The following is a 24298-nucleotide window of genomic DNA, read 5'->3' as shown; positions in this document are numbered from 1 at the left end:
GAAAGGCAGTCATGCAATTCATAAGTGAACGCTTTGCATAAAAGCACTCTTTCCCCAAAATATCAGAAGGGCATTAAGAGAAGCTATATTTGCCCACAATGTTACATTATACTTCAAATGATCCTTAATCCTGGGACTGAAAATTAAAAGTGAATCGGAACCCTGTGAGGTTATTCTGCCACAGTTTCACTGAGAATTGTTCACATATACTAAGAGGCAGTAAACCAGCATCCTTCAATTGAAATAATTGGACCAATAAATAGGATTGTTTGGAGTAATGCTTATATAGGATGTCAGCTTTGTCCCTGAACGAAATCAAGTGAACATTTTTTAATATGTAAATTGTAAACCCAGCACGATTTGAAATTAGTGCTGCTATGAGGCCTCCAATATAGTTAATGGGCCATTCACGACTTACTACAACTTGCCCGAATACTAACAAAGCCACCGGTATTGGCACGAAAGCCGAAGTTTACATTTAACCATATATGCAGGTGATTTAAATGGTCAATGTAATATTAAAAAAAAAAAAAACTCAGTCTCTGAAATAAACAATGAGCAACAAAGGAGGGCCAAAAAAAGCTTTCACTTGCACATTTATGATGATAAAAACTTTATCCTCAGAGTTAAATCTGGCTGCGATTTACTCTTCATGCAAGTGATGGCATTAATAACATGTAAGCATGGATTCCACGTTCTGGCATCTATCATCTTTACAGGATGCCATGAAATGTTTCATTTCCTTCCCTTCTCCCACTGTTACCAGAGAATTCAGGCTGATTTCTATGTTATTTAAAAAAAAAAAAAAATCAAAAAACTTATAGTTGAACTGAACCTGTGAAAAAATAAAGTGCTTTTAAACCCATGCAGTATTTTGACAAGAACCTATTTGTGGTTAGCCTACATAGGTAAAACAGGTGAAGGACCTCACCCAGCAGGTCAAACCAAGCTTGTTCTATCCTGAGTACCCTTGGGAGTTCCTATCTAAACATTTTCACTACATAAAACCCTAGATTCCAACGGAATGGCCTCAGTCCCTTCTATTCCATAGGAGGGGACACTAATGAACTAATCTATTGACATCCCCCCCCCCAACCTTTCTGAAAGCCCCAGGGGGATGCCAACCATCATTTTACTACACCAACTAGCTAGGGCAGCGTTTCTCAACCTGTGGGTCGCGACCCCTTTGGCGGTCGAGCGACCCTTTCACAGGGGTCGCCTAAGACCATCCTGCATATCAGATATTTACATTACGATTCATAACAGTAGCAACATGACAGTTATGAAGTAGCAACGAAAATAACTTTATGGTTGGGGGTCACAACATGAGGAACTGTATTTAAAGGGCCCAAAGGTTGAGAACCACTGAGCTAGGGGAAGCTGGGTATGGAAAATGATTCTGCTGCACTTTCACATTGCAAGCACCCCAGACAGTTTCTCTGCTTGAGGCAGACACATACCTTTATGGGAAGTTATAAATAAGTTGCTCACATGGCCCTTACCTTTATGCTGGCCAACAATTCAGTTACTAAAAATGTAAAGCTACTTCCCCTTCACTTAAGGACAGGCGAGTCTGCTCTACTCAATCTACCACAGACAACCGGGCTGGGCACTATTTATAGATTCCACTGGCTCTGAAACTCTTCGGAAAGAGGAAAAAAGGCCGTATTTTAATGACACCAAACCATTAATTTTAAGGCCGAAAAAAATGTTTCGATGTATGTTCATGTCTCAATTTTGACATCAATTGTGCCAACTGAGACTGCTTTTCCTCCTGTTGTTCGTCGCCAAGCAGTAATTTATGAAAAGGCACTTTCGCATAGATCAGTCTAGAATATTCTAAAGGTTCCCTGGATTCCAAGAGAAAAGGATGAGATGGTGTTAGTTTTGGTGTGGCATGATGTTACTGGAGGGGGGAGTGACCTCTATGTTATCCCACTCACACAGTTTACTTCCCATATATCTATACAAACGTTTAAAATTGAATTGTTTTCCCTTTTACTTCAACGGCCCTCTGTGTACTTTAATTTCAAAAGTTAATCACAATAGTACATTTTAGGAAACCAATGCTATTGTTTGATTTCTCATATCTGGGACCAACAGTTTTTTGGTCACATGAGAGAAAGGGAGAAGTCCCTATTTTCCAATCTTCCCAATAAAAAAATCTGAAAACTTCTTTGCTATTTCAAACCTCTGGAAGACAGCCACCAAACAAAATAGGGTGCTAATCAAAAACATCCTAAATATATCCTGAGAATTCTCTTTGAGTACCTTGATCTGCAGTGGAGGTTTCTAAGACCTAGAACCCACAGGACTTGGGGACCAGACCTCTGCAGGTGAATGTCATCGCAGGACTGCTGCAAGGGCCACTGCACACCCCCTGGGAAGGCCTGCCTGTTTGCACCGGTCTCTGCAATGCCATGGTTACCATTCTGACCTGGGCCCTCCCCTCTCATCTGGACCACTGAATTCCAGCCTCCCCAAAGGTCCCCTCATCATTCTGATCCACACTGACACTGTTCCCAGACGGACTTTCCTAAACCCTCAATAGCCACCCCCGACTCCTGCCTATCAAATGAAGTACAAATACTCAGTACAAACATTATCAATATCAGAGATCCTCTACACGCCCACTTATTCAAGTAACGAAAAATCTGGAACACTTGTTGTGGCTTGAACAGTTGCGGTACATTCAAAGACATAGGTTCTCTGGCTTTGCTCATAAGGTTCCATCTCTGTGGAAGGCCTCAGCCAAACCCACCCCACGTCCATGTCAGGGGCTGTAGAGGCTAAGCATTCAAAAACATAAGTAAAGACAAGAACAGTTCCTGTAAAAAAAAACAAAAAAAAAAAAAAAAACAAAAAAAAAAAAACTGGAGCAGGAATGGGCAATCACCTCCCTACATGCATGCAAACCTGGTAGCTTGTTTTCCTATCCCATCTCAAGCATTTCAAACCAGAGAGAGATTTATGAAAACCTGTTTTAAATTTCTGGCACACTCCATCAATCATCCTTACTAACTAAAATCCGAATTCTTGTTAAATGGCATAACAAAGGAAATTACTTGGACCACTTGTGTACTTTTAAAAAAAAAAAATCTTTTTTCGCTGATTTTAGAGAAAAGGAGGGAGTTGTCTCCTGCACATGCCATGACTGGGGATCAAACCCAAAACCTAGGTATAAGCCCTGACCAGGAACTCAACCCAAGACCTTCTGGTTTTCAGGACTACAACCAACTGAGCCATACCAGCCAGGAGCCACCTGAGTACTTTTTTATTTCAAGTACTCAAGAGCTCAACATGCCAACTTGCCAACTACAAAAAAGCCAGAAGCCAAGACAAACCCAAAAACATGACACAAATGTGCTCCAGGCCTCTGGCCAGCAGGGCTGTGGAGCAGTGGCATCTGGAATCGGCATCTAACTTGAGAAAAATGACAGAGGCAAAGGTATGTGTGAAAAAAATGAACACATTTTAACACAAAGGTGTTTAAAAACCCATCATAATTAAGTTATGAATTTCAAACAGGTTTAATTCAACACAAACTGGAAAGTTTAAGCAAACATAAAAGGCTAGAGGCCCGGTGCACAAAATTCATGCATGGGTAGGGTCCCTAGGCCTGGCCAGCGATCAGGGCCAATCGATCAGGGCCAATCGAGGCCTTCCTTCCGGCTGCGGGCCGGGGCCTTCCTTTGTTCCTCGCCACCCCCTGGTGGTCAGCACACATCATAGCAAGCGATCAAACTCCCAGTCTCTGGATCAAACTACCAAGGGGACACTCTGCATATTAGCCTTTTATATATATAGAACACAGCTCTAAAAAGAATCAGGAGTAAGGTCAAGGGCAAACGGCTCTCTCAGACTAGAAAGCTGCAGCTTGGGTAAAGTGACCTCGGTCTGGACACTTATTTGCAGCAAGAAGGTTCTTTGAGGAGCCAGATACCAGGGCAGAGTCAGTACCAGGGCATAACGTTCCTCTGACCACAGAGAAGTCATTTGTCTCTCAAGTTTAAGAGCAGAACCTACCTAAAGATGGCAACGTTGGCCAAAACACATCTAAGCACTCGAAATAATCAGTGAAGGGATGCACACTTACAGGTGACAGCTGGATAAGCAGCAAATGGGGTCATCTATCTAGCAGACACCATTCCTGCAGAACAATGTTTTACCTTTCCCACCAAAATGGCATTTCGGGGATACATTTCAGCTTCACAGAATTAAGCAATGGAAGAGTCCACCAAGCCCCGAATCCATGGGCGGATGTGTCAGCTACAGGAATGAGCCATTCATTTTGTTTTCTTTAAAGCCCTTCACTTTGTGGTTCCTAAAATTATAAAGGTTTGTGGCTTGACACTTGCCAGGATTTCCTCAATCCCAGAATCCCTGTCAAGTCCCCGCCCCATCCCCACACCATTTTAGCTGCTTGCCTGCTCAGCCCTGTCAAACTAGCTTTTGGGCCTTGGGGCTAACAAGGGCAAGGCTGCATGAGACAGAGGGGAATGTTCTTCGGCTGTGAATGCCGGCATTTCTCTGTCTCTTGGTCCACTGTGGCTCCTCCAGACAAAACACAGTCTTTCCAAGGCCAGTCCTTCGGAGGCCGGACCACACGCGGTCTCGGAGGCCTAGCAGGGAGGAAGACATTTTCTTCAAAAATCCTAAAGTCCCTGGCTGGGTCTGAAAACTAAACTGACAAAGACAGACTAACAAGAGAAGAGCACACAATCTTTATTGAATTTTTACATCTATACGGGAGCCTTCACAAGAAAATGAAGACCCAAAGACATGACCAGAGTAGGAAGCTGTTTGTTTGCTTAGCCAGGGGTGGGCTAACTTTTTGACTCGAGGGCCACAATGGGTTCTTAAACTGGATCGGAGGGCCGGAACAAAAGCATGGATGGAGTGTTTGTGTGAACTAATATAAATTCAAAGTAAACATCATTACATAAAAGGGTACGGTCTTTTTTTTTTTTAGTTTTATTCATCCCAAGCCCGCGGGCTGTAGTTTGCCCACGGCTGGCTTAGCCAGTGGTCAGCAAACTCATTAGTCAACAGAGCCAAATATCAACAGTACGATTGAAATTTCTTTTGAGAGCCAAATTTTTTAAACTTAAACTATATAGGTAGGTACAGTGTTATTAACTTAATTAGGGTACTCCTGAGGCTTACTTAGGAAGAGCCACACTCAAGGGGCCAAAGAGCCGCATGTGGCTCGCGAGCCGCAGTTTGCCGACCACGGGCTTAGACAAACACTAAATTTCTGAAGAACTGACAGATTAAAGGGGTCTGGGCTAGGGACAGTAAGTGATGAAGAACTAGCAAGATAAGTTTAATGATGTTTACTGGTACAGAATTCTTGGCCCTGAATCCCATTCTCTGGTGGTAAGTGTCTTCCTTCCTCCTGGTACAAGGAGGGACCTTTCACCTGGGAGGTTTAGGACCTGTTTCAGGGAGGAGGAGGGAGGTCAAAGTGGACTATCTGCTCCTGCTGCTTTCTCAATCTCCTTCAGCTCAAGACAGTCAATGTGCCAAGGTGCCATATTTTGTGTGTCCAAAACCCCTTCAGAGGCCACTGTCAGAAAGGAAATCACAGAGAGATTTTAAGTGAAAGAGTTGCTATTGTGAAAGGAACTCACCATCAGATTGTGTGGGAGGACTCGCTCCTTTGGAAGCTGGAAGACCAGTGAAAAACAACTGCGTAATGAAGGTGCCGGATGAGGGTGACTCCAATCAGAGGAGAGAGAAGAGCGTATGCCCAGAAGGAAACCTGTCACTAACGTGCTACTTTAATTACCTCAGTGAGCTGTTTAAATCCATTATCAAGATATCAGTTTAGATTTCAATTGCTCACCTTCAAACAAACCGCCAATGCATTTATTAATTTCCAGGCACTAAGAATACAAGGTAAGTAAGCAAAGAAGTAACTTGTCATGTCAAAGAAAGAAAAAAAAGATCTTTTGAAAGAAACCCCAATGAAAACCTGAATTTATAGTAAACCAAGAAGTCAGCAAGTGATTGATTTAATAGCAAATGTAAATTTCTTGAAAACCCGGTATAACTTAAAAGATGCAACTACTAGAGTACTATTCAGAAACCGATTGGTAACTTAGGAAGTCCCATTAAAACTGTCAAAAATGCAAAATAAGAAAACATCTCCCAGTTTCCCCCAAACGTTTGAAACAAATCAGATGAAAATAAGTTACATTTTGTGAAATGGAAGTACACTTTAAAATCTATATTCTTCAACTGGGCTATTTATACACCTCCACAGTAGTGATGGTTAAGCCAGGAGTTAACTCAATCTTGTTTACAGGCCGGCATACACTCGCTACCTTCTAGTGATGAATCATTCCAACCTCATTCTTTCATTCCAACCTCAGTGGGCCTAATTAATGTCCATGTCGTTATTTGGCTACGGAACCTAAAGAGGGAGATGAGTAGAACATGAGAATGTGAAGACATTCTTCTACAAAAGTCACAGCTAAAGGGAGCCCCCTCAGGGGAGTATGACTTTGTGAAAGACAGATTGTAAATCCTCTAATCCCCGGAGTTGGGCATTTTCATTCGGTAGGTGAAAAACATAGCTCCTAAGTACTGTCATACTCAAGTTCCACAACAGAAAGTGTGCCCATTCTTTTAATTTTTTAAAAAAATATATTTTTATTCATTTCAGAGAGAGGAAGGGAGAGGGAGACAGACTGAAAACATCTATGATGAGAGAGAATCATTGACTGGCTGCCTCCTGCGCGCCCCCTACTGGGGATTAAGCCCTCAACCCAGGCACATGCCCTTGACCAGAATCGAACCCGGGACCCTTCAGTCCACAGGCGGACCCTCCATCCATTGAGCCAAACCGGCTAGGGCAATATGCCCAGTCTTGCCCGGAATAGAAAACACAAGGAAGTTTTATGGTCACCGGGGTCATTTTTAACTCACCAGTGTAAATAAAGGACCACAATGCTCCATGTGGCCCCGAAGAGTTATTTCACTTGTCCCTGTCATTTAGCAGGACTTACAGGCAGAAAACCGAAGAGCATAGTTAACTTTAATTAGCTTACACCAAAATAACGTCAATAAAGTAAAATATAAGCAAAACAAGGTCTATTTCCTTAATAATGTTGGGAGGCTACAAATATTTCTGCTGAACTTCAGAGAAACTGAAAATGATGAGAGGCAGCCCTGGGACATATAAAATCCTGTAATTAATTGATATACGGGGGAAAGTGGAAAAAGCCCCCCCACCCCTGCCACCTAAACCTGATCAACACAGGGGCCAGCCCCTTCCTCTCTGCAATGCCTTGTCTCCAATAGATACTTCACCTATACTTCCACCAGGAAATATGTATTTTTCTTTTCAGTTGATACTTAAAAGTCCTGCGATTCCCCAAGAGATACATCCTTTTGATTTAGAAACATGACTAGGAATTATTTAGAATAGAAAGCTGGAACATCTTAAAAAACAAGGTTCACACAAAGAAAGAGACTTTATTTCCTTTGGTCTAGCTCTTTTCCTTCTTCCTCCAAAGACAACTTTCTTTCAACTTCATCCTGGCTAGGAAAAAACACCTCTAAGTACCACTGTGTCTTCCTATGGTAATTAAGCTCCTGGTTATTTACTACATTTCAAGAGGGAAGAGGGCAGGGAGAACTGGAATTCAATTGAAGCGTTATTTTTAGTCCTGGTGATTCCAACTAGGGGAGGGGGATGAGGGAGAGGAAATTTCTGGGTAACCTGCAACCTGAGAATGTGTTGAAGAGTTAAAGCTGGAAAGAAGGCAGGGAGTCCATTCTTTACACTACAGATCAGGAAAAGTCTCTGCCAGCCTCCGACCTTTGCTTGTTATATCCATAGCAGGCACATACACACCCCTGGTGTCAGATCTTGGCTACCTCTCTACTAGGGAAAGGAGTCAAAACATTTAGGTTCCCCGTCAAGGACTGTCGAAGACTTCAACTTCTGTCCAACTTCTCTCTTCGAAAATTATCTTAATATCACTAAGGTACAGCACATTTTAACTGAAATGCTTAAGAAATCTCCAAGTATACTGGGGCAAGGCCTACTCTGCATAAATGAACAATAAGGCAAGGGTTTGAGCCAATGAATATATATACGTATATATAACATATATGTATATATATATTCATCTTATTTATGTACGTGCACACATATTTCTAAGAGTTGATAAGAAGCAATATCCATTTCCCGTAGGTTGAGGTTAGGAAAAGGGGCACATGTTAAAACAGGATGCATCTTAACACGGGGGAAATTTTCTTAAGACTCAAACCACAGAAGCATCTAGGTTTTCAAATATTTCCACGATGGTAAGAGGGAGAAGGGATAAAAGCGTCTGTGTTCTTTAAAAAGCTTTAATTAGATAAGTCTAATTTGGTCAAATCATATGTGAAAGCACTTTAGACACCGGGAAGTGCCAAGTGAGTATGAGAGGCTATTATCATTATTGCTGACAAAGGAAGATGCCTCTTTTAGAATGTTACCATAGAAAATCTGCCTCTCTGGCTTTGCGGTCATGGATGAGCCCTTTTTTTTTTTTTTTTTCCTTCCATGTCTAAATGGACAACAAGCTTGCAGAGCTGTGTTGGGAGCTTCCTGACAAGAAGAATAACACTGGACGGAAGAGCAGTAGGCAGGCTTCTCCATCCTGACTGCCAGCTCCTGTGTTGGGCTCTGAAGCAGATGCTGCGCTAACCTACATTTAGCGCAGTCACAAACAGTGACTAAGGAGGGTAAGAATTTTTACTTAAAGTGCTGCAATTTTTAATCCCAGACCTCCAAGGACTATTGAAATATATAGGATACCAATAGCCTCAGTGTTTCACATCAGAATTTCAACTTTGTCTATTTTAGTACACCTTACTTTAAAAAAGACACCGCTGCCGCCCCCCCACCCGCCCCCTGCACACACACACAAGTGCACATGTGTTCCATCCTCTCCAACTCAGTCTGCTCATGCTCAGCTGCTCAGCCACTTGGGATTTTAATATTTAAGATTAGAAGCTGCTACCTCTCTGTTCCCTTTGCTAAGAACACCAAGGATGATGCAAGCATCTTCTACTTATAATTAGATTTATTATTTACAACATAGGGAGAGAGTGTAGAAGTCTCATCCATGATTGCACTCTAAAATCTAGGTTGATAACGTGCAGAGTGAGACGTATCATGTGGTGTCACCACTTCTATGATTCACACATGAGGGAAATGACCCCACACGCACACAACTGAACCAGCTCCTCCCATTTTTCTCCTACTGCCGTTTTCAAAATGATCTGAATTTAAACATTTTTTCTAAGCATGCAGTTCAGTTTTAAGATCATGTTTAATTAAAAATAAATAAATAAATAAATAAATAAGGCATCTTCCTGAATTCTCTGAACCAAATCATAGGATTTGGATCTCTTTTGCTGCAGAAAAGAGATTCAGATTATTTGACTGCCTCTTATAGAATTTAATGAATCCTAACTACTGAAAGAGGGTAGGGAACAGCCTTTATTGATTCCTCATTTCAGACAAGTCCTCAAGTTAGATATTTTACCAACAAAATCCCACTTAATCCTCTCACGTACTAGGAGCTCTGTACAGTAGCTTCAATTTACAAATGAGAAATCTCAGAACTTCAAGAGTCCCTACAGCTATTCAGTAGAGAAACGAGGATTTTTAAACCAGTGCTAGTAAAACTCGATCTAGCGCCTCCTATCTGCTTCCCATCTTGCTCCTCCATCCATCCTTCATTCCACTGCTACACTGACCTACCTAACCAGGGGTGAGCAGCCCACAACCGCTCCTCTTTTTAAGGCCTGCACTGGCTCCCCACTGCCTACACAGCAACAGCTCCCAGTGAGGCACACGACCCGACCTTGTTCCCACCCACCTCCCGTGCACATGCCCACCCCTCCCTGCCGCACACAGAGGCCCTAACCAACTCCAGTGGTTCCTCCCAGGCCCAGGCTGCTTCCCACTGTTACTCATGCTCTTTTCTGGGCCTGCAACTGCCTCGTTACCATTCTTCCCCTGGCGATGGGAACCCCCTAAGCTCTCTAAAGGAGGCACAATGCCTCCAGGAAGCCTTCTGGACTGCAGTCTCCATGCTCCTGTTAGCCAAGACACTCACCTTTGTCACCTCAGCAAGAAATGTGCAGAGACCCACAGAGAGAAAGAGCACCACTGCCATGAGATGCACACAGCAAGTAAAAATAATTCCCACTTGTTTATGGGATTTCTCATGGGGTTTACATTCCCTGCCAAGTGGGAAACCTTCCATTGCAACTCTATGGACCTGGAGGAGCCAACATCGCCACAGATTATTAATAAAGGGGAAGGTAGCCTCGTCATAGGCTGTCATTCCCCACCACTGACACACACACTCCCTTCCAGATACACCTACTAATTCTTGTATTACCTGCTCAGCTTCAAGTTGAATCAGCATTACAAAAAAAAAAAAAAGAAAAGAAAATCCTAACTAGAAGTCTTTGTGAAAACAACAAAAGCCTCAGGAAGGAAGGGCGAGAGGGAAAGACAGGAGTGGTCCATCCTCATCAAATCACACTTAAAAATAAGCATAACTCACCACCAACGTGAAACACCAAGACCCCCCCCCCCTCCAGATGTCCACCCCCTCTCCCTGCCGGCCCAGCCATGGTCGCCAGAAGCCGGGAAGAAACTGCCCGGGGCCAGGAAAGCACCATCTCTGACTCAGTGGACATCTGACAGCACCGTGCTGGGCGCCAGGAAAACAAGGACAGCCCCAACATGCTCATATTCTACACCTCAAGGAGCTCCCCCAGAACACACCTGCACCCCGTGAAGAGAAGGCTTGCCAGGCAGTCTTTAAGAACCTACAGTCAGAAATAACACTCTCTCCGGGTGACCTATGCTAAAAATTGTACTATCTAAGAAAAAGATAAAAGGGCAAAGTCATGGCTGCTATGGAAACTACCACATCTAACTTAAACATCTGAGCCTGGGCATACATTTAAGAAGACGTGAAGCACTTTGCTTCCGAATGTTTAAAGTGCCAGAGAATAATAGGAGCTTGTGCAGAGCCTTCGCATTTAAACATGAAACTGGATTTCTGCCTCATTATAAAAATGTGAAACTACAAAGGAGCAAAGGTGGAAGTTTTTCTGATTTGGGACTGCTAAGATCTGCTTGGTATCCATGTCCTGCTATGCCATAAAAAGAACAAATTTCTTTGGAAGAACTCCTCAATACAGTAGGCTTAACACATCAATCGCCTGGCAGTAGGTACACAATATTTTACCATTGACAGGACTTTCAGAAAGTACCTACTATGTAACAGGCAATATACACTAGTCTACAGCAGTAATGACTGCAATCTCTTTTGGATCAGCCTAGAATAAACTTTTACCATCATCTACTACTTTTATCTCAAATGCATTTGGAAAAAAATAAAGGATCCTCAAGCCATTCTTGCGGCTATCAAACCCAAATTTTTCACTCTTTTTTCTGTAAAGAGAGCAGAGACCTACAAAAGTATAGTTTCTCAGACATATTTCACAGAGTTCCTTCACATGATCTTGATTCTCTGGTTGAGAAACATCATATAACAAATGCAGAATGGTAACCGGAGCCCCCCCACCAACCATGCTTTTGTGAAATGTATCTTTCCTCAGGAAGAGAACTCAGGATTCACAACAAAGATCTAGGGAGGGCAGGACTCAGAACTGAGTTGAGGAAATAGGATACTATTTTTCATTCTCTAATTGGAGGAGAGCAAGAGCGCCTATGGGGGAAGGGAATCTTCAAGGTAGAAGCAGGAGTAGTAAATTCAGACCAGAGAACACTTCCACTGCACTGGGGCCCTCATCAGAGTGAATTTCACTGCTGCTGCTATCAGATCGAGCAGGAACAACCACTATGCACCACTGGCCAAGACACAGCCGCATTTCGCCAAAGTAACTTCTAACTGCAAATGCCCCATCTTCTTGACTTGCTGAGACTAAAGACAGCTGGCCTCCTATACTGAGACCTGACCAAAATGCAAACAAATGAATCCTCTTATTTATCTGCCCAGGTTGGCTACACATTAACAAATACCTAAAAGGACCACAGCCAGGTGGCCACTTGCAAAGCATTCTTCATGGTACAAAGTTCATCCTATGCCTAATGGCATGGTGAACAAGACCGAGCAGCGAGCAGCAGCTCTGACCACCAAGAAGAAGAAAAGTTGGGGAGAGAGGGAGCATAAGAGGTGGGAGGGAGTCAAAAGTCTTCCTGCCCTAACCGGTTTGGCTCAGTGGATAGAGCGTCGGCCTGCGGACTGAAGGGTCCCAGGTTCGATTCCGGTCAAGGGCATGTACCTTGGTTGCGGGCATATCCCCAGTGGGGGGTGTGCAGGAGGCAGCTGATGGATGTTTCTCTCCCATTGATGTTTCTAACTCTCTATTCCTCTCCCTTCCTCTCTGTAAAAAAATCAATATATTAAAAAAAAAAGTCTTCGTAAGTTATCATACATTCAAATACTATCACACATTCAAATAAATGGCCGAGTCTGAAAACCACAGAAAATAAAAGTAAAAGGTGGCAATGGACTCTGCTTAAATCCATGCATGAAGTCAAACAGAGGCTGCAGGATCACATCTGAAAGCAGGAAGAAGGAAAGATCCCAAAACCAATAGTCATCAGTAGCCACCTATGATCATGCCCATGGAAAAGCAAGAGATAGAAACAGGCAGCCAAGCCATGAACGGCCGGGATCTCTGCCCAGAGTCACACTGGAAGCCAGGAGGCGGAGTTAGTCTACATCTGTGTTATCTGGGCTAGCCAATGTCTATAAAACTAGTAGTGCTCAACATTTAAAACTTTATCAACTTAGCAATTTCACATTCATTAAAAAACATGACTGGCTTCTCTTTAAAAAGTAAAATAAGTCAGTGAAAAGCAGGAAAGATTGGCAACAGAGGCCACATTCCCAGAGCTGCCAGCCAGCAGGCTGCCCTTTGAATGGAGCACATTCTCTGCAGTTCTCTGAAGAACAGCTTCTTTACACCTTTGCGTGAACGTCCTGGTTCTTGCCAGGGCTGCATCCCACGTCAAACCTCAGAGCCTAAAGGTCAAACATGCTGAAGGGTGTATAGCTTTTCTATCGAGATGGGTGAGGGGTTCGGAAGGCCGGAGTACTGAGGTGTGAGTGGAGGGGTAGAAAGGAGAACTCCTGGTGCAGAATGCCTGAGAATGTCACTGTTGAGACAGCACAGGGGTGGAGCGAATTAATCTTAACTCCTTTTGACATATCATATTCATCTAAACTCAGGATCCTTAATTGTAGACCTAATAGTCTATGAAACATTCCAAGGGATAACCATAACGAAGAATGAAGCAAAAGAGCATACGTTCTGTGTTCCATAGGTCTTAATATGACAGCCACGTACGTTCAAGGCACTATGAAATGAGATCCATTTTGGCTTCCTGTGCTACAGGTTGGGACTAGAAAGCCATCCTGTCCAGAGAAATTAAGTATATCCTGCCCCTTCTTGAGTTAACTCAGTCCTAAGTAAATATTTTGATACCAGAAAGAAGGGGAGGGGCCTATTAAGTGCTTATCTCCATGAATGCAAGGATGGGGGGAAGGGGACCAGCACACACAAAAAACAAAGATCACCCTGCATTATACCAGCAGCCCTGAATGAACATAAACAACCTTTTAAGTTCACACTCGGTAAAACCAGTCTCTCACGGCCAACAGAAATTACATGTGAGGTAGGACAGAGTGTAAGTAGGGACAAAAGTGTATAAAAAGGTCTTACTCCACACTCTCCCTGCGGCTTCAGCTTCACCAAGAAGATCCCCATGAGAACCTGCTTGGAACCAACAGAGCGGGCAGGCGGTGGTGGACAAAGGCAGGCGACCAGCCCCTGGGCCTGCGGGAAGCTGGGCAGGGGCCCGGCTGCTTCTCCAGCGGGTGGGAGCTCCCCTGGATGAAGGCAGGCTGAATGCAGCTTCCAGAGTCCCCAAGCTGCTATTTTGTCTCAGGTGTAAGTTTTCAAAACACTGCCAAACTGCCCCTGGGTCCATTTGGCAATATCAGGGTAATTACAATTTGGTTAAAATCCTGAGGCAATTAACTCACCATTCTTTGCAAATCTCTAGAAACAAGAGGTCTGTCTGAACCAAGAGCAGGCAGCCCCCCCACCCCCACCCCGAATGCCTAACAAGGGTCTGTCTCCCCTGAAAATCTTACCTGAACTGGAAGTTTCTGCGATTTCAGGCAGAGATTAGGAGAAAATGATACTTTTCACCTCTTCTCATTAAGCTAAAAGCCACAGATAAAAATAAAAAGCCGGAAGAACTTCAAAATTGAGGGTTTTATAGAACCTGTGAAATTATTTCTCTGTCAACTGCAAATCTTCAAGACTGCCAAGTATTACTTTAATGCTATTAATTTATTTTGTTTGTTTTTTTCAGAACCCCTAATTTTCCTTTAAAAACTTCATGAACTTCCAATCCCTATTATGAGGAAGGAGGTATGGGTTCCTAAAACATGGGGACCATACTGCCCATCCTGCAAAACCTCAGATGTTAAAATTTAGGGAGAGCCTCTCTTTTTCCAGGGCTGTATTATAATATGTGAACGGGGAACAGACCAACATTTGGCATTACCTAGCAGTACATTATAATAATAATTTCATATTTTGTTTACTAAGCTAGTGTGAGATTCCAAAACAAAGTACTCAAACAACAGAGAATTTACTAAAAAGAATCTGACATTCTCACATTTTATTTAAATATAAACACTGGCAAGTATTTAAGTTCTCCCCTCAATACCTGATTACAACTATTTCAGCCTAACAAATTTAGGGAAAAAGCTTTCTACATACTAATACCCCCAAATCTGACAAAAGTTTGCAAGTATTAAGCCCTTATGCATCTCTATATCATCACTTTCTCATAATTTTGGTCCCTCTATTATGCCCTTATAAAGTTAAACTCTAGAATACATGAAAACCAGATAAAAATTACAGCTCTTAGTTCACATCATTAATTATGTTGGCCCGCACCAAGATTCTTACTATATTCCTCGTTAAGGGCCAAGGTAACAGAAATAAGTGCTCGAATCAAAATTATCAAATGTAACAAAGCAGATCCCCACCACAGCTAGAATTTCCCATATTTAAAATATCGGAATGAAATGCATCCATTTGTAGTAAAAGGAAGGCTTCGGGTTCAGGTCTTCAAAGGAGTTAAGAGATGGCAGGTAAACACCACAGTGGAGAAAAAAACAAGTTTCAATGCTTGGTAGCATGCAAGGGAAATGTGGGAGTGTAAGCTTTCAAATCAACCCACTTCAGGGCCAGGAACTAACCTCAGGGGGTAAATATCTCCTAGGTCCTAGTCTCACAGACAACTAATGAGGATATGGAAACAGAATCAAAGTAAAAGCCCCCATGAAGTAAAGAAGCTGGATGCCAGCCCTCATTGTATTGTTTAGTTTTTTTTTATCTTTGACAAATTTTTAACATCAGTAACTTCCCTCATCTATAAAGGATAGATTTTCCCACTCTGACTAGCAAACAGGGTTTTTCTCAGTATTAAGTTAGATAATAGATAAAAGAATGGCTTATAAAAACTGTTAAGACGCCATATAAAGTATTGTTTCTTAGACACTAACCTTGAGAACCATTTTCTGCTATCACTACCTCATTCCAACAGCACACTTCTAATGTATGCAAATGTCAAGTTGTTCAAAGTTAACAAAAATACACACAACATACTCCTGCATATAGGCAAGGCTGCACTTGGTTCATTCAGTTGGCAAGAGGGCCACTGTCTACCTTAAACTCGCCTATAAACAGGCCGAATACTCTCAGACCAAGTACCAAATATTTAAACCACCACAACAGCAGACAGAATAGTCTATTTGAGTAAAGTCTGTTTAACATAGAAATGCTTAAGCAGATACCAATTAAAAAAGAAATTTGTTGCTACATAGCTGATGGTGGTGTTCAGATGTCAATTTAAGAATCATACACTATAGCTATTCCATACTATAGGTAATTATCATACACTATAGATAATTCATAATAAAGTGTGTGGTAAGCATCTGCTCAAGGCCTACCATAGTGCTTAACAAACAGGGTCATAGCATGGTCAACAAACTGACTCACCTGCGATTAATATAACGTGCTGGCATTTCTAAAAAACGTCTAAGACATTAGACCATTTTAAAGAGCTAGAAGTGTGAACTAAAATTATGCCTGAAGATGACTATGCCATATCACACTAAGATTATCGTCTGCTGATGAGGCAGTCCTACCTGAATTTACTGACAGACTACTGACATGCCTACAAAACAGACTAGGGCACTAGAAGAAAGCATACCTGAGGAAGGAAACTCCAGAGCACTGAAGGTAAAGATGGCACTGGAAAGGGAGTAGGCGGTAGGAAGACCAGGAAGAAAAGCTGGAGGAGGCCAAATTTCTTTCACTGTGTGCGTGTGTGTTTGTGTGTGTGTGTGTATTAGTATATATATTTTTTTATTTCAGAGAGGAAGAGAGAGATAGAAACATTGATGAGAGCATCATTGATTGGCTGCCTCCTGAATGCCCCCTACTGGGGATCCGGCCCGCAATCCGGGCATGTACCCTTGGCTGGAATTAAACCCTGACCTCCTGATTCATAGATGGATGCTTAACCAGTTGGCAACCCCAGCCAGGCTTTTCCACAGTCTTGTGTATTATATTCCCATCCTCCTTTTTCCCTCCTAGGTTCTCATTTCAGCTACTTAAAGAGCCCTTATCCCCTCTTCCATTTGAGAACTCAGCTGGGTTCCCAAATATCCCAAGATACTGTTACAGAAGAAAACTAGAGAAGAACCAAGCAACGCTTAGAGATGGAGTTACATTTATTGTTATTATTATGGGTGGGCCCAGAGAAAAATGTCTCTAAAATTCTGGGGGAAGTCACACAGGAAGTTTCCTGTATTTATACCTTTTTACCCTCTTTATCTCCCAAATATGGGCTTCTGTTCCGGTTCCCTTTGCAAGTTCTTAAAGAGCCCCTATGTGCTGGGGCTTTGAGATCTTGGCCAAAGGCTTGGCCTGGTGCCAGCACTGATAACTTCGTCTGGGGAAGGTTTAATAGCCTCTCTGAAATGGGAGTAGTCTTATTTTCCTTATTATTTAAGCAAGCATTTATAGAAGCCAAAATAGCAGGGTTAAAATTTCCATCAGCAGTTCTTATATAAAATGGATGCTTCAATACTAACTGGCAAATATTTGGCTAGAGAGCGACAGCCCATCTCATTTTCTATGCCTCCAACAAACTCACACCTCAAAAGAGCAGAAACTCTCTGGAAACGTATTCCAATACTTGTGAAAGGCAGCCAACCTCGATGCTCTGGAAGACGGAATCACCACACTCCCTGGTAATCCACTGGGCAGAACTCTCCTTACCACATCTGTTACCCTTTACTGCTCAAATGAAAATAGACAACGTGAACATAAAAAAATGCTCAAAGTGCCGAGGGTGGAAGAAAGCGCTATCTCAGCTTATAAAGCAGGAGTGGCTACCAGCAAAACCAAGGAAGTTAAATGAAAGAGACACATAACTTCGGAGAAGACAAACCTGCACAATAATGGACAACTACAAAGTGCCATACACCCACCTGAAAAAATAAAGTTCGTTACTGAATACAAGGCATCAGGAATCCTTTCAGATGAAGCTTTCAAATGAGGCATAAGTCACAACTAAAAGGATAGGGGAAAAAATAGATGTGCCTCAACTATCAACACACATAAAGGCAAAGACACTCACATTCATTCTAATATGCATCTCCCACAACATGCACTGTGCTGGATACTCACAACAACTCAGACAAGGAGTTCCCGCTTGGTGTCTAGCAAAAGACTGAACACATACAGAACCACAATACAGGACACAATCTGGTAAATGTGAGCAAGAGGGATTATATCTAGATGACAGAACAAAAATCAAAGGTTCAGAGGACAGAGAAAGGGCATATACACTAGGCCCATGGTCGGCAAACTGCGGCCCATGAGACACATGCGGCTCTTTGGCCCCTTGAGTGTGGCTCTTCCACAAAATACCATGTGCAGGTGCGAGTACAGTGCAATTGAAACTTCGTGGCCCATGCACAGAAGTCAGTTTTTGGCCTGGGCGAGTCTATTTTGAAGAAGTACTGTTGATATTTGGCTCTGTTGACTAATGAGTTTGCCGACCACTGCACTAGGCTATCCATTATCGTAGGTTCAAATAAGGGATGAGCCACATGTGGATTCAACCAATTAATACATGCCTGCCTACTATGACAGTCCACAAGACAGGCACTCAAGAGAGAGAGTAAATCAACAAGAAAAAAAAACGCACACACACACAAACTAAATATTTTTTAAAATTTAAAAATGAAAACTGGGAATTAAATGGGTAGGCTGATACAAAAGGCCTCACTAAAGAGGGACATTTAAACTGAGACCTTCTAAAGGAACGTGTTTAGATACAGGTAATAAGTGGTCTTTGGAGGGAGGGGAGGGTACCATGCAACAAGCTGGGTGTTACGGGGGTGGAAGGGAATGATGAGTAAGCTACAACCTGTGCCCTGAGGAACCAGACACACACACACACACACACACACACAGTGTGGAAGCCCAGTACACTGATTTTTACTATTACCTTAAGAACCTGGAGAAATCCTGAAACCCATCCAGATTATAACCATTCTCTGTTTTTCCAATGGAGGAAAGGAAGCCCAGAGATTGCTCGGAGTCACTAAACTAGGTAGGGGCAAAGGGGAGGCCCCAGCCTATTAGCTCCATTAGTCAGTCCACACTGCCCACTGGGCTTTTCAATCAGAAAGTTCATTTGGAAAATCAAGCTCAGTAAATTAGCAATGTACAAGGAACAGGGTATCTGTAGGGAAAATGAGCAGATTCCGGCTTAAAGTGCCAAGCCCTTCACCAGACATCGTAGAATAATCTTCCCTGGTTCAGAACAAAAAATGAGAAAATGTAGCGAGTTTTTCATAAAGTGAAATGTATTTGATTTCACTTCTCAAGTTATGGACATCCTACTTTTGTGTGTCTAAGCATTGAGGAAATGACAGTGATAACAGAGATTCTGTCGAATGTTTTTAAATACCTTCCCCTGGCGATACAGAGTTGGCAAAACTCTCAGCCTCCCCGGCCCAATATACACTTTTATTTTTCATTGTACTTGCCTGAAAAATACAAACATCGAGGAACAACTATTACAAAGAGAATGGGGGAGAACATGAGGAACCACTAAGAAGAAGTCATAACAGCACTGTTCATTAAAGCATAAAAAAGAAAAAACTCCAGCCCTTATCAAGGAAGATAAACAGGAAGACATGAAGACAGTCAGTCAGTCAGTCATACATTCACACAACTGCATACTATTCAGCAGCAAAATAAGAGGGCCCATGTATAGATCAAAGTATATTATAAACTGAGAATTTTCATGAATTCAATTCTGTGTCCTGCAAGACAAAAAAAAAAAAAAAGGACTTTCAATCTTTGAAGTTATTACAGCTGCCCTTAGAAGTCAATTATATTCAAAAAGAAACATTTATTTTTAATTACACATTTTCCAATTCTTACATTATACATGTTTACAAATAGTGTGGGAACAAATATAACGGGGGAGGGGGAGAAGGAAATGTCCTTCAAATTGGAGCTACTATAATTCATCCCTCACTGTCTCATGTCTGGGTAACCCAAACCTCCCACTGCGGCCATTCAGCTGTAACAGAAACCTGGACCTATTCTGCCCATTAGCACCTGCTCAAGGTCCAGGTCAACCAGTAAACAGACATTTCTATAGCATATGACCAGGTTCAGCCCCCGCAGAATAATTGGTTCAAACTGGAGCAGGAATATAATGGGGAAGAACAATTAACCAGTCGATGGAATTCTGCACAGAAGTGGCACAATACGGGGTCCCACGTGAAGGACGCTTATCTCAACGTTTTCACATAGTTTACAGTCCCAAAAAAGAAACAGTAAAACTAAGAATCCCAGACGCTTTTGCCCCGAAAGTCACCGGGTGGGGTCACCCTGAACAGGAATTCTCCCAGAATGCTGACTGATCTACTGGAAGGACAGCCGAGCTGGTCTTCACTGATGCTACGCTCTATTTTGGACACTGACTCAGGCTCGCTGAACTTGAGAGATTTCTAAATCTTTCCAAGGACATGAGAAACATTTGTGTCCGTACCAGAGCATTTATCTCTGTTACTAAAGAAAAGTCACCTTCCAGAAGAATTGCTGTGAAAACCCACATGATGTGCACTAAAAGTAACAGAGAAAAAGAAAAGCGGTTTAAAAACACATATACTGGGAAAGTCAAGGTGAACTCCAAGAAAATTAAAACCTTACCGCCTAACTTTATCAAAATGATGCAAGCAATAAAGATCTGAATTATATGGGGATGAACTATATAGCTCAGACTGTGCCAGGCAAGGAACTCAGACAGGCTTATTTCATACCAAGACTTGTAAAGACAGGAATGATTTAGAAACATACTGAAGCCTGAATTGCTAAAATGATGACAATCCAAAGGTGATTACTGACTTATCAGAAGACTAACAATGGGAGCTTTGAGGAAGAGAGAGTCTCTTTTACCCTCCCTTCAATCCCAGAAAAATGCAGTTCAATAAAAACCCATCTTTTAAAAAAAAAGTTACTCCTTTCTGTATCACTCAGAAAGTTATCCTGAAGACGTAAGCAGCTGGTGGGGGGAAGGGGGTGGGGGATAAACTTCAGGTAAAGATAGGACTAGAAACCCATTAAGGCAAAAAAGCTATGACCTCGCCCTGGCCAGTGCAGCTCTGTGGTTAGAGCATCAGCTGCACACCAAAGGGTCTTGGGTTTGATTCCCTGTCAAGGTCAGGTACCTGCATTGGGATTCGTTCCTGGCCCAGTTGGGGCACTTGCAGGAGGCAACCAATCCATGTCTCTCTCACCTCTCCCTCCCTCCCTCCCTCCCTCCCTCCCTCCCTCCCTCCCTCCCTCTCTGTCTCCCTCCCCCCCTTCCGCTCTCTCTAAAATCAATGGAGAAAATATCCTCCGGTGAGGATTAACAACAACAACAAAACCTAAGACCTCAGTGCTCCTAAAGTATATTAGCAGGAATCTTGCAGTGGTTTCAGTAATACAGTCTTTTAGTGACAAGGGAAAAAAAGCAAGCGTTTAAAAATTTAAGCCACTAAATTTTAAAATGACACACACATGACCCAGTCAGTTTACTTTTCTACTCAATGAATTTTTATGGTATACGTCTATTTTTCCTTGTAAGCTTTTTATGTCTAATATATTTTAAGAGGTATGATTTTACTTAAGCACACAATGGAATAAAACATCATTAAGGATCCTGGCCCTATAAACAAATTCTAATGGGAAAGACATAAATTCAAACAAGGGGGAAAAGGCAATATATAAATGGCAAATGTGAGAAAGAATATGGGCATTTGGGAAGGAAGACATGGTTGGATGGGCTGAGAAAGACAGTAGCTATAAGTTTAATTCAGGGTGTGCCAGGCAAAACTATCCCCATGCGATCCTAACAACCTAGAGAAATGGATCACTTTATCTCTATTTTTCAGAGGAAGAAATGGGCTTTAAAATATTAACTTGCCCAAAACTACAAAACTTGTAGATCCAGGTCTATTCAGACTGCAAAGCACATGCTCTTTGTAACACATCAGTAAAGCAATTAGCGCGCCCAATGCCTGGCTTCTCCCCAGACCTATTAAGTAAGAATCTCTCCTGAGGGCCCAGACACTGCTATTTTTTAAAGCACCCTGTTTGACTCTAATGTGCGGCCAGGGTTGAGCACCACTGCAAAGACCTGCATAAAACAAGTGGAATATCAGGTGGGTGGTGCAGAACAGGCCAGAGTCCGGCAGTCAGAGCCGGGAAAACACCCAGCTTTCAGGGAGAAAAGGACCGACTGGGGCCATCAGTGAAGGGGTGAAGGCACAGCCAGCCAGAGCGTATCAGGCAAGTGTCACCAGAGCAGTGACGAAAATAGCAGAGAAAAGTTGTACTTTTAAAAAATTCCTCATCCAAGGATGTTTATTGATTTGAGTGATGGAGGGAAGGAGGAGGGAGGGGGGAGAGAGAGGGGAGAAGGGAACTAAGGGAGAGAGAAGATGACAAAGACAGAGAGACAGAGAGAGAGATGGATTGGTTGCCTCCAGCAAGACCCTGACCAGGAATCAAACCCAAAACATTTTTGGTGGACAACACTCCAACCGAGCCACCCAGCCGGGGCAGGAAACTTGTACTTTTAATACTGTAGGGCCTGGCCAGCATGGCTCAGTGGTTGAGCATCAACCTATGAACCAGGTCCGATTCCCAGTCGGGGTACATGCCCGGGGTGTGGGCTCGATTCCCCAGTATGGGGCGTGCAGGAGGCAGCTGATCAATGATTCTCATCATTGATGTTTCTCCCTCTCTCTCTCTCTCCCTCTCCTTTCCTCTTTGAAATCAATAAAAATAGATTTTAAAAAAACTGTAGGTAAGAAGGGGGAAAATAATTTTTATAACTAAGGTGACAAAAGGGATCAATGTTAGAAAGATAAGGAAGAAATAACCATTGACTAACCTAAAGCTAATGGCAGAGCAACAAAAGGACAGATAAGGAGCAGGACTTGCTGAACAATCAGAAGTGTTTACAACCATAATCTCTACGGTGACCCTTCCTAAGCATTCATCATTCTAAGCCTCACTTTCCTCCTTTAGAAAAATGGAGAAAATAATCACATCATCTTGCTCACTTATTGGTAGGAACAAATGAGAAAATAAAATAAAAATAAAAAAAAAACAGATTCAGAGCTTCTGTATTCTAATAGAGTACAGTATGAGAAAACAGTATCCCAATTTTCCCCTTCTTACCATTACCCCTTTAAGTGGCCTTGATAGTTTTAAAGGCTCAGTAAATGCACCTGTCTATTCAACTTCTATTTTCAATCACAGTATTCTCTCCATCAGTCCAAGCCAGTATGCTTGATGCAGCCGTGAAAAAAAATTAAAATTGTTCTAAATGGTAAGGTGGGACACACACCCTGGGAAGTGACTGTTATTTCACAAATGGCTGGTAAATGTGTATAAGTGATACATTAAATGTACATAATTTGTATATATACTTATATACAAAATTATATATGAATGATACTCTGTATGTCCTTGAATGAATTCTTGGGGCCGAATATTATTCAGGAAACAAATCTAGTAACAGACTTGGTTAAACTTTCAACTATTGGTTAAAATAAACCACACACAACTAAAAATCTGACACCTGCCAGATGATAAAGCTTGGTAGTAGTCTGCAAGATTTCCTTTTAAACAGTCATCTTCACTTACCTTATTCTGTCTTAAGATGACTTCCCACACCCTTAATCTTTTAGCTAAGTGATCTTTAAACTCACACTCTACACAGCAAGAAATTTCTTCCTGAATAACTTACGCAAACTCTCATGTCCAGTCACTATGACGGAAACCTGAGTTGCTGCATAGGGTATCTTTCCTTCCCCAAGAAAATAAGCATTCTTACAGAGATGGGAAGGGCAGTCAACATGGAAAAAAATAGAGTACAGTTGTAAAAAGTATTAGCTTCTCATATCTTTCAAGCCTTTCCCAAGTGTAGTTTACAAGTGAGAAAAAGATACTAAAGTTGCTTTTTAAAGAGCTGTGTTCATTTAACCCTCTCTCAGACATAAGGGGGCCCATTTCTAATTCCTGAAACCAGTTTTCAAAGGGAAAGATGATAATGCTTGGATAATCCATTAAACCAGGGGTCCTCAAACTACGGCCCGCGGGCCACATGCAAATACACATATTGTATTTGTTCCCGTTTTGGGTTTTTTTTTACTTCAAAATAAGGTATGTGCAGTGTGCATAGGAATTTGTTCATAGTTTTTTTTTAAACTATAGTCTGGCCCTCCAACAGTCTGAGGGAAAGTTTGAGGACCCCTGCATTAGACACATGAAATGACTATTGCTGCGGAAAAAGCCTTTCGGTAAATGAGAAATTTTCTCTGAAATCATTCTTTGTCTAGAAAACCACTCTTAAGAACTGAAGGGCCTGTTGCTGTTCCCTTGTTTTGAGCTGGAAACAAAATAGATCTAACAGTTCTACTGAAGGGAGAGGTCAGAGAGGGAATCCTAAAATGGAAAACCTAAAATGGTGAAAAGGGAGAGAGGGCACCAAAATACACGGAAATGCCTGCTTGATAAAAAGATGGGATAATTTCACCAAACCGTTTGAATCCACATTCTCTTTCCCAGGTTC

The 24298-nt window shown here is 42.2% G+C and overlaps 1 protein-coding gene across 9 annotated transcripts in view; it reads right to left on the bottom strand.

The window, feature by feature from the left end:
- Positions 1 to 24298, bottom strand: part of ELAVL2 (ELAV like RNA binding protein 2) — a 164129-nt gene that overhangs the window by 78699 nt on the left and 61132 nt on the right. The window lies entirely within an intron of this gene.

The sequence above is a fragment of the Myotis nattereri genome, assembly GCF_964212035.1.
Source record: "Myotis nattereri genome assembly, chromosome: 12".
NCBI classification, from domain to species: Eukaryota; Metazoa; Chordata; class Mammalia; order Chiroptera; family Vespertilionidae; genus Myotis; species Myotis nattereri.
Note: the sequence above shows the minus strand (reverse complement) of the source record. Positions and strands in the feature narration are given on the sequence as shown.